Source organism: Polyodon spathula, chromosome 9 (genome assembly GCF_017654505.1).
Source record: "Polyodon spathula isolate WHYD16114869_AA chromosome 9, ASM1765450v1, whole genome shotgun sequence".
Taxonomy (NCBI): Eukaryota; Metazoa; Chordata; class Actinopteri; order Acipenseriformes; family Polyodontidae; genus Polyodon; species Polyodon spathula.
The window spans coordinates 8,716,608-8,728,245 of NC_054542.1; the positions used below are offsets into that span (position 1 = coordinate 8,716,608).

At 42.2% G+C, this 11,638-nt stretch overlaps 1 long non-coding RNA gene across 2 annotated transcripts in view; it reads right to left on the minus strand.

The window, feature by feature from the left end:
• LOC121320442 overlaps positions 1 to 10,332 on the minus strand; it is a 36,910-nt gene extending 26,578 nt beyond the window's left edge. The window contains exon 1 of one of the 2 annotated variants that reach the window (XR_005950847.1): positions 9,894 to 10,332. This is a non-coding gene — a long non-coding RNA (uncharacterized LOC121320442). The remainder of the gene's footprint in view (positions 1 to 9,893) is intronic. The other variant, XR_005950848.1, reaches the window with a different exon arrangement.
• Positions 10,333 to 11,638: the final 1,306 nt, after the last annotated feature.

The following is an 11,638-nucleotide window of genomic DNA, read 5'->3' on the forward strand; positions in this document are numbered from 1 at the left end:
TTCCTTACTGTAATACAGCGTCACGTGACTACACTGTTTGAATGTGTCCAGTGTTACAGCCTGCAAGGAGCATGCTGCTTGCTGTACAGTGTATTTCACTGTAATATCGAATACAGCTAATGCCTGTGAGCAGCAGGCAGACTGTCGGCTTTATTGCTGCTTATCCCTTACTTGGCACAAACAGTTTATTAAAAAGGGAGAAAAAAAAGCTCCTTCTCTGCATTTTTAAACTATTATTACACTGAGACAGCCAGAGTTTAAAACAACATGCTTTCACTCTGCTGCCTTATTTCCCCATATAAAACAGAACAAAGCACAGCGTGCAGCGCAGGACACAGTGGAGCGACTGTGTAGAAAGAGAGCGCTTGTTGGGTGGGAAGCTGGAGTCTCAGAAGAGAGAGATCTGTCTCGACTGCATCCCCCCCAGGCCTGTTCAAGATCAGCCTTCAGCGTCTAGGGAACAAGCAACTTGCACTGAATATATGTGTCCAATCACTTTGTTAGAATAGTGGCTTGTGTCTGCAGACCAAAAATTAAGGACACTTTCACCAAAGATATCAGCTCTCCAGCTGCTTTTCCTTGTACACAAGCCCGTACAGTTTATATACACTGTCACTCACACACACAGTATATACACTCACATACCACATACTCACAGTATATACACAAACACACACATACAGAGTATACACACACACACACACAGTACATACACTCACACACACACACACACACACACACAGTATATACACTCACATACCACATACTCACAGTATATACACAAGCACACACATACAGAGTATACACACACACACACACTCACACAGTACATACACTCACACACACACACACACACTATATACACTCACTCACACACACACACAGTATATACACTCACTCACACACACACACAGTATACACACACACAGATACACTCACACACACACAGTATATACACTGTCACTCACATACTCACAGTATATACACAAACACACACATACAGAGTATACACACACACTCACACACTATATCCACTCATACACACACACACAGTATATACACAAACACACACACACACACACAGTATATACACTGTCACTCACACACACATTATATACACTCACACACACACACAAGCATAGTTTGACTACAAGTCTTATCGATGCCTTAGCTTACTGCCCAGAAGTAGAACTCAAGAGATTTGGACCTAGTAAAGGTTTGGGGTCCCAGGACATACACTTAATGCAATTTCAATATTTCAACTCTGCCCTCAAGAGGTATTTTTCAATATGTTCTTTGGTTGTTGTGGTGAAATCCAGTAATTGTGCAGAAGCAGCAGCTGTAAAATCATCTAGCTGAGCCCAGCGATTGCATCTCTCCTCAGCAGACTTAAAACGTGCCAAAGTCTGCATTCAGCTAATCACCTCCAGCCCAGCACTTCATTCATTTTTCTTTAGCAATTCTACAAAACGAGTGATTAGAATTACAGCTGCACTGCACAGAAGAATCACACATCATTTAAAACAAATTCATTTTTCATAACTGTATTCATGACACTACAAACCAGGGCGTTCACATATAGAGGGTCCTCATAAACACTTAACAATCGCACAGTACATGAGAACACTATACAAAAGCCAGAGTTTATCAGACTATACCCAACACGATCCATAACATCTGTGGACAGCAGGAGTGCATGATGAAAGTGTTGTGAAAATCAAGCAGTGACCGTGTTCACCACAAATCTGCTGCTTCTTCTGGTCATTGTTCTCCCCTGAATATACATATATAATGTCTAACTTTGCATTACTATCATTGAACAGGTATAAAACTCAGAAGCCGAGAGCATATGGTCAATATTTCAGACCTGTAGGGGAACCACAATGGCAATAACCCTGACCCTCACTCTCATCCAAGAAATCCCCTCTGTTAACATCCACACACTGTAGAAAAGAGCCACTGCCCGCCCCTTTTTTAAATGTGGGATTAACAAAGTCCCAGCACAGAGGCACCAAGACAGCTCAGCCTGCAAACAGGCAGAGGGCATTAAGAGGAAGCAATCAGTTAAATCATTATAGCACACACAGCCTTCAATATAAGTATGTTAAACACCACTGCACTGGGCTGGAAGAGCTCTTTCTATTGACTGCAATCAATACAATGGGACCTTCATTCATGGATATGCTTTTACTAGGAGTCCAACAAGCTGCGGCTAATGAAGCATGCAGTAAAAGCTGGAATGGGTGACACATGCAATAGGAGTCTCATTTCCCTCCCTGCATCCTAGTTATAACAGTGATAGGCTTCACATCTTACAGTTCACATCTTACAGTTCTCTTCTGCCTTTGTTTTTACCATTGCAAAATCACTAGGAACTGAAACACGGTGTAAAGTGACAAAGGTTGCATTTTTCAGCTCCCAGTTCTCTCAGTCAATGGCTTATTTGTCTGAGTGAATGACAAGCCTTACTGTATATGAACCCCTATAATAACAGCTGCTGTGCCTGAAAGCACTTGATAAAAACAAGGAGTGACAAGCGCTACCCCCCCCCCCCCACCTTCTGCAACGCTGTAAAAGAACATCTACTGGTGAAAGCAGGTCAGGCTTTTTACAGCACATGCGACACACTTGAGATTGAACTGCTTTCAGGGTTCTGGACCTCGGCTTTAACACTTCCCATTCCTTTCTAAAATCACTGCCCAGTCCCTTCGAAGGAACTGCAATTGATATTTGAGAGATATCATTGTTGGGATTGTTCCACTGCTTTCATCTGAAGCCAATTCAATTGACTAACCGTGGCTTCAATTTAAATAACGTGTTGCCACTGTGAGAAGCTCATTTTAACAAGAACACTGATGATTGCAATTTTGGAATGAATTGAAAGGGAATTGGGAATTGATTTTATAAAGGAATTGGAATTGAGATGCAGGGATTCGCCCCGTCCCGCCCCACACCACACCCTCATGTTCCCCTGCAGTGCAGTGGCCGCTCAGACCGGGAGATGCAGGCAGCTTGATTTCTGTATTAAATTCAGACAGCAGTCGGGCACAGAGGAAGCTGTGTTTCTATGATCTGAAGCACAGCACTCTGTTGTTTTATTCAGAATTATAAAAACCCATACAGCCCAGATGGAATCCTAACATAAAGCAGCGAGTTACTGAACTGACCTAAATCGTCTTGCTCCTGTTTAAACCCCTGCAATAGCATGCTTGAACAGGTGGAAATATCACAGCCAGACTCAGACAATGGTCCTGCTTTAATTATATAAACATTGGCTGTATTAAAATGTGGCCGGACCTCTGTACAGTTACAGTGAAAGCACTTTAATGATACGATTGGGGCTCTTGTTCGGAATCGTATGATGTCATCACTGATACCCAAAGACACCGATTAATAAAACAGTATGAAACGCATCAAGGCCGGGTAGACACCGGCTCAGGAAAGAAGATCCAGTCAACTCCAAATAAAGATCAGGTGACCATTAAGACCAGGTGAACAAGATTACACTGTGCTATTCTTTCTGTGTATTTGTTCCTGTGCAAAAGCACACTGCTCGTGTTCATTATGGAGAATGATGGCACTCTCCCAATTCTGATTACACTGGATCAAGTGATCAGACTGCAGAACCAGACACTATAAATATTACTACTGAACCAGCCATTATAAAAAACTACTGAACCAGACACTATAAATATTACTACTGAACCAGCCATTATAAAAAACTACTGAACCAGACACTATAAATATTACTACTGAACCAGCCATTATAAAAAACTACTGAACCAGACACTATAAATATTACTACTGAACCAGCCATTATAAAAAACTACTGAACCAGACACTATAAATATTACTACTGAACCAGCCATTATAAAAAACTACTGAACCAGACACTATAAATATTACTACTGAACCAGCCATTATAAAAAACTACTGAACCAGACACTATAAATATTACTACTGAACCAGCCATTATAAAAAACTACTGAACCAGACACTATAAATATTACTACTGAACCAGCCATTATAAAAAACTACTGAACCAGACACTATAAATATTACTACTGAACCAGCCATTATAAAAAACTACTGAACCAGACACTATAAATATTACTACTGAACCAGCCATTATAAAAAACTACTGAACCAGACACTATAAATATTACTACTGAACCAGCCATTATAAAAAACTACTGAACCAGACACTATAAATATTACTACTGAACCAGCCATTATAAAAAACTACTGAACCAGACACTATAAATATTACTACTGAACCAGCCATTATAAAAAACTACTGAACCAGACACTATAAATATTACTACTGAACCAGCCATTATAAAAAACTACTGAACCAGACACTATAAATATTACTACTGAACCAGCCATTATAAAAAACTACTGAACCAGACACTATAAATATTACTACTGAACCAGCCATTATAAAAAACTACTGAACCAGACACTATAAATATTACTACTGAACCAGCCATTATAAAAAACTACTGAACCAGACACTATAAATATTACTACTGAACCAGCCATTATAAAAAACTACTGAACCAGACACTATAAATATTACTACTGAACCAGCCATTATAAAAAACTACTGAACCAGACACTATAAATATTACTACTGAACCAGCCATTATAAAAAACTACTACTGAACCAGCCATTATAAATATTACCACTGAACCAGCCATTATAAAAACTACTGAACCAGACACTATAAATATTACTACTGAACCAGCCATTATAAAAAACTACCACTGAACCAGCCATTATAAATATTACCACTGAACCAGCCATTATAAAGACTACTGAACCAGTACCTGTGTTCAGTTTTCAACGGCTAGTGCTCAGTACAGACACAGTGATACCAAGAGAAACACTTCAACTATGACAACCCCCCCCTCCCTCCCCCTCCACTGTGTTGTTTCCAGTCAGCCCATTTCCCTGGACACAGCAAATGATGCTGATTTCAGAAGCTACTCTGGAAAGCAAGTCAGCCAAGGCAGCGAGCTGCAAAAGGGCTTTGTCAGCCACTTGGCTAATGTTTGAATTAATTCATTGTGATAATTAAAAAGCACCAGAGCATCTCCATAAAAATACCCAATGCACAGAAGTATGAGTGTTATTGTCTATTGTAATCTACCCCCTTCCCCCGTGGTTTCATTCAGTTCAGTGCGTCGACCCAATGCCACTGTGTTACAGTGTTTGCACAGTTGATATGTTATATTCTTATGATAAAAAAAACATGTCAAGTTAATGTATTAATGTGAGTGTTACTGTACAGCAGGGATAGAAAGAAGACTCCTATTGCACAGCAGTCTTGCCCATTCCAGGTTTAAATACAAGCTTGATTAGCCACCGTGTGTACAGGTAACCAGCCCAGGTGTGTCTTATTAAACTCATAGTAAAACCAGAAATGGATCAGACTGCTGTGCAATGGGAGTCGTATTCCCATCTACGATACTGAAAAGACAGATGTACAGAAATCCTCTCCTTGTCAGTGTGATCGTCTGCATCATAAGAACATAAGAACATAAGAAAGTTTACAAACGAGAGGAGGCCATTTGGCCCATCTTGCTCGTTTGGTTGTTAGTAGCTTATTGATCCCAAAATCTCATCAAGCAGCTTCTTGAAGGATCCCAGGGTGTCAGCTTCAACAACATTACTGGGGAGTTGATTCCAGACCCTCACAATTCTCTGTGTAAAAAAGTGTCTCCTATTTTCTGTTCTGAAATCGTTTAACTGCCGAGAATGATGAGGTCAGTGGTACCTGTGGTTTGATTCTCAGAAGCACTGGAAGCACTTTCCTCAGAGCAAGCCTCTCACAAATATAGGGTTAGCAAACTTAACTTGAGGCTGTTCCCTGTTTGCACCAGTCCCTCACAGATCACACCTTACCGCCTCTCAGAACACAACCTGCAGGAGGGTTTGGAAATTCACAACCAAATCCAGTCAGGGGTGGGTCTTCACTAACAAGCACAAACCACAGCACTCCCAGCTCCCAGAGGAGATGGATACAAACATGAAAAAAACCTGACTGCAGCCAACACTGTTCAAAGATAAAACCTACATCTTTCCTAAATTCTGATTGTTCCACACCATGAATAGGTCATAAACCTGAACAGGCTGTGAGGAGCATCATGCAATGTGAGGCCAGCCTTGATTGTGGCTCTGGGACTGAATGTTATCTTACACTGACTACTGACTAACACAACAGCCAGCCAGCACCTGCACACAGTGAGATATAAAACAGACATGTGGCTTTAATCTAAGACCAAGACCACCAGCGGAAGCCCACTAGAACTCATAGCTCGGTTCTGCGGGTCCAGGTTAAAGCACAAGCCGTGGAGGTCTGCTGCATGATGCTGTGTGTTTGAGTTTACAATGTATCCTCTTATTAAATCCTCGCTGCTGACGGCAACAGCAACATGAATAAATAAATGCCCTGTTTGAGTTTACTGTATCAGACTCTGCATTACAGAACAGGAAGTATACCAGTCCAATGCCATGCCCACACTGAATGTTATCATGTGGTCCTGAATGGATGCACATGGATTTCTCTCGCCTGGCTGGTAGAATTAGTGTATTCCACACATGCTATTCAGTATGCAGAGACATGTGTGGGTTGACAGGACTGGAATGTACGCTCCCAGTTCATTGTATTCAGTTACAGCTACAACTCAGCTGTGCCCACATGGAAATCTGCTAAACTTTGCGATTCAGGTGTTGTAACAGGAAGATTAAAAAACAATGAAAACTACACTTCATCACATTTTCCCCTGACTTTGCATTTCAAGAGATCAGATTAAATCATACAGCAGTGCCGCCTTCTTAATGAAATCCCACTCCCCGTTTGTAGTGTAAGTAACAGCGCTCTGTAAGATCGCGTGTCATTTTCCAAAACGTTATTAATTCCGGAGGTGCCTTTCACAGACAAAGCAATAAGTCATGCTTTCAATTATTCATAGCAAGCCCTGCACAAGGAGACTCCCTGCATGCTGATCGCTGGACTGCTAGAAGTGATCATTCTACATTGCTGGTAGCTGTCATGAGACTTCTCTATACTGAGCATCAAAAGAAACGTACCACTTATATTTGAGCATCAAAAGAAACTTATCGCTTAAATTTGGATCAAATTCACTAGATGTGATCGAAAAATGACAAACTCTGTTTTAGAGGATGTGCAGTGACTTTATATTGTGCTGATTAACAATTGAAATCACAAAGATGCTGCAAAATGATCTGTCGATCTTGGGCAGGTGTTGTGACTCTTGGTCTCCCAGTTCGTGTCTGGTTACACCGTCTCGCCAGGTTTGCAATTGCTGGGTGTGAGCACCCAAGACGGCAAACCACAATACGCTGCCCTAGTCCTGCCTCCAACATGCTGATTGCACGAAGGCGCTGCTCTCTTGACAGACATGGCATATAGTTTTTTTTCTGTGATTTTCTTGATGGCTTTTATTCAAACTTGCAATTCAACAGCTGAAATCACTCCATATCCAGTGTCCAATCAACTGTCTCACTAATTAGATGGTTAAGTGCAAATGCTTCAGTGACACCCACTCAAGCGTGTCAAGACCAAGCATGAATGATCGAGTGATAAAAAAAGAAACCAAAAACATTTAGTCAATGTCCATCATTTATATACCTTATTTTCTTTGAAAACAAATGTTTCTTTTGATGCTCTGTATACATTGCTGCTAGCTGTCATGGGCGGGGTCTGACAAAGAGCATGCAAAAGTGAATACAGCAGCCTCATAACACGACTACTTTTCTTTTTTAAAACTATGTGAATAGAACTGAGGAGCACACTGTTCCCAATGGCTCTCCTGTCAATGAGAGACCAGCAGCCACTCTCAGTGAGGAGCACACTGTTCCCAATGGCTCTCCTGTCAATGAGAGACCAGCAGCCACTCTCAGTGAGGAGCACACTGTTCCCAATGGCTCTCCTGTCAATGAGAGACCAGCAGCCACTCTCAGTGAGGAGCACAGTGTTCCCAATGGCTCTCCTGTCAATGAGAGACCAGCAGCCACTCTCAGTGAGGAGCACAGTGTTCCCAATGACTCTCCTGTCAATGAGAGACCAGCCACTGAGGAGCACAGTGTTCCCAATGGCTCTCCTGTCAATGAGAGACCAGCAGCCACTCTCAGTGAGGAGCACACTGTTCCCAATGGCTCTCCTGTCAATGAGAGACCAGCAGCCACTCTCAGTGAGGAGCACACTGTTCCCAATGGCTCTCCTGTCAATGAGAGACCAGCAGCCACTCTCAGTGAGGAGCACAGTGTTCCCAATGGCTCTCCTGTCAATGAGAGACCAGCAGCCACTCTCAGTGAGGAGCACACTGTTCCCAATGGCTCTCCTGTCAATGAGAGAACAGCAGCCACTCTCAGTGAGGAGCACAGTGTTCCCAATGGCTCTCCTGTCAATGAGAGACCAGCAGCCACTCTCAGTGAGGAGCACACTGTTCCCAATGGCTCTCCTGTCAATGAGAGACCAGCAGCCACTCTCAGTGAGGAGCACACTGTTCCCAATGGCTCTCCTGTCAATGAGAGAACAGCAGCCACTCTCAGTGAGGAGCACAGTGTTCCCAATGGCTCTCCTGTCAATGAGAGACCAGCAGCCACTCTCAGTGAGGAGCACGCTGTTCCCAATGGCTCTCCAGTCACTAAAGAGGTTAGGCGTTCCCGAGCATATCCACATTGCAATAATAAACACCAGAATCAGAATCACCATGATGACCGAAGCAGCATAAATAAAGGGGGGATGATATGAAAGGGTGACTGTCTGACTGGATAAAGCAAACCACTGTTCACTAAATGTCTTGCCACTCAGTTTCATGTCATTACGGGGATGGAAAGAAGACTCCCATTGCATATCAGAGTGATCCAATCCTGCTTTTACTTTTAATAAGACACACCTGAGCTTGTTACCTATACACTGGGTCTAATCAAGCTCATTGTAAAACATGGAATGGGTGAAACGACTGTGCAATAGGAGTCGTATTTCGTATGTCAAATGACATGTATAATGTGTGTTTACTGCTAAAGCTGTCATTAAACATCATCTGCATCACAGTGCTTGAGATTCAACTTTAGCAACACAGCACAGCACAGTGCAGTACTGTATAGCACAGCACAGTATAGCACAACACAGCACAGCGTGTCACTATTGATTCAGTGTCAGCTCTTTGACGCTGCAACTCCAATCCACAGCCACAAAACTTACCAGACAGTCCCCATCCGGACATTGACTAGCTCCAAAAATACACCCGCTTCTCCATTCCATCCCACGCAGCTCACCACCAATAACCAGGAATCTCCTAATCCCTTACAGCGAGGTACTGTCAGCGCGGAGCGGTCCTGTACTACAGTGTTGTTACATTAGATCTCTCTGCACCCCCATATTACAACGGGAATGTACCGCGATCACCACACAAACATAATATGAACGACGATGCAGTCACAGTGGAATAGCTGCTACACTGATAGCGCAAGCACTGCCGACAGCTCAGCTGAGCGCTCTCCTCAGGTGCGTATCGCTGTCAGCCGTATAGCTTACATACAGTAAACCGGAGCAGGACAGAAACGAAGGATTGCAGAAACTCGAGTCGAGATATTATTACATGGCCACGGGCTATAGAAAAAGAGCGCAGATGGTTTAAATAAACGGGAAACACCAATAAACAATTAGTAATACATGACTTCACACTGGAGGCGGTAGATAGCTGAGCAGCGCTATCAGTGTATTCCTGTTTCGACCAGGTTTGCTCTCCCGAAACCCTAGCATATGAAAGCTACGCCGAAGCCCGCTATTATTATTATTATTATTATTATTATTATTATTATTATTATTATTATTATTAAAAACACAAACACTTACCTTCTGTATGATTCGGATTTGAAGTGGTTCTGATGAAGAATATCTTAATCCTTTAAATTTCCCGATCGGTTTCCTTTGCGAAGTCTGTTCAACACAGAGACACACTAATCCAGCAAAAGCGCTCCTCGCTGAGGTCAGTCACCCCGAGTCGCTTAAATTCCTGCTAACTTGTACTGTTACTAGAAAAGGCAACACAATAACACCGGGATTGTTATTCGTAAACAAGAGGTGCCAGCCTTAGATAGAGTAGAACATCTTCAAAAGACCTAGCGCTGCGTTTGATATCCAAAATCTAAGTGTAAATGCTTGCGGTTTAATGTCATGTCAGTATTTCCAGCACAAACGGAGAGGATGGATCTGTTGTTTCCTGGTGAGGTTACATGGAGTAGCACTAAAGAGAGACGAGGAATAGCCCTGCCTCGAGGTCCAATGCGGGAGGAGCCATGGCGTGCAATGCCACACCTCCCTGTATTTAAACAGATGGGTATTAAAGGAGAACGCTGTCTTTCAGACAACGAGACATTGCACCAGTGACCGCAGACGCGTCACGCACGCAGGTTAACTGTAACCCGGGTTAACAGCTCAAGAAATAAGTTGCTTTATTTAAATATGCACGGTGATTATTCGATTTGTACATCCGGGCAATGCCGTAGCGTTTTATGTAGCCCTGGCTGGCACTCAAACGGCAGTGAATTGTGTTGTTGTATTTTTTGCCTGAGATAATTTACGGTTACTATACGCTATTCTGCAGCTGTGGGAAGCGATATAATTATAGGAAGCTATTCTGAAGTAAATTCCGAGATATTTATAGATGTTGAGAACAGCATGAGAGCGTTTGTTGCTCTTTTGGTTGACCATTAGCAGAATAGAAGAGCTCCAAAGAGAAAGTATCAATATCAGATTACTATAGCATTGTCCAAACATCGTGTAGAACATATCAATAACATAGCATTGCCCAAACCCCTATACAATGCACACATCGTGTAGAACATATCAATAACACAGCATTGCCCAAACCCCTATACAATGCACACATGGTGTTCTGTATATTAATACTGTGGCTGTACATCAATGCTTAGAATACGCTATTCTGTTAATGTGGACACACAGAGCAGCTTTACTGCACTTGTGTTCCAGTGTAAATGTTGCACCATATATCTAGAGATCTACACACGCCCTCTTACAGCACAGCAGTTTTTATTCCCTGGGTCTTTGCACCATAGCAGGTGCTCCCGGTGTCATGGTCACACAACCCAGACTGTTTTTAACCCTGTTGACATGTGATGTGTCTCTACAAATGCAAACTACAAGCAAGCTTACTGACAGTGACAGAGTTCCAGGTTCACTAGGGAAGTGGTCCCCTGGAAGCCTGTTCTGAAATGATGGGATTGTTTGGGGAAACAGGGTTCCATGTGATTGAAATAGAATGGATGCTTTAGCAAATCAAAGACTAGAGAGGAAGTCATAGGTCACGGCTTGGAGGAGGGTCATACTGTCATCGTCATTATTCACACAGTCATATTATTAATATTGTTTATCATCTAATTATTTAGCAGATTTATCCAAAGCTACTTACAGAAATTAAACTAAATATAAAAAGTATAGAAGTTACAGGCAATAACATGCAAAACAAACACATATATACAAAATAAATATAAAGGAAAATGCAAAAAGATATATAAATAGGAATTTACAAACTAGAATGGAAGTTTCTGGGGAAACTTTGTCTGCGCTACAGGGGGATG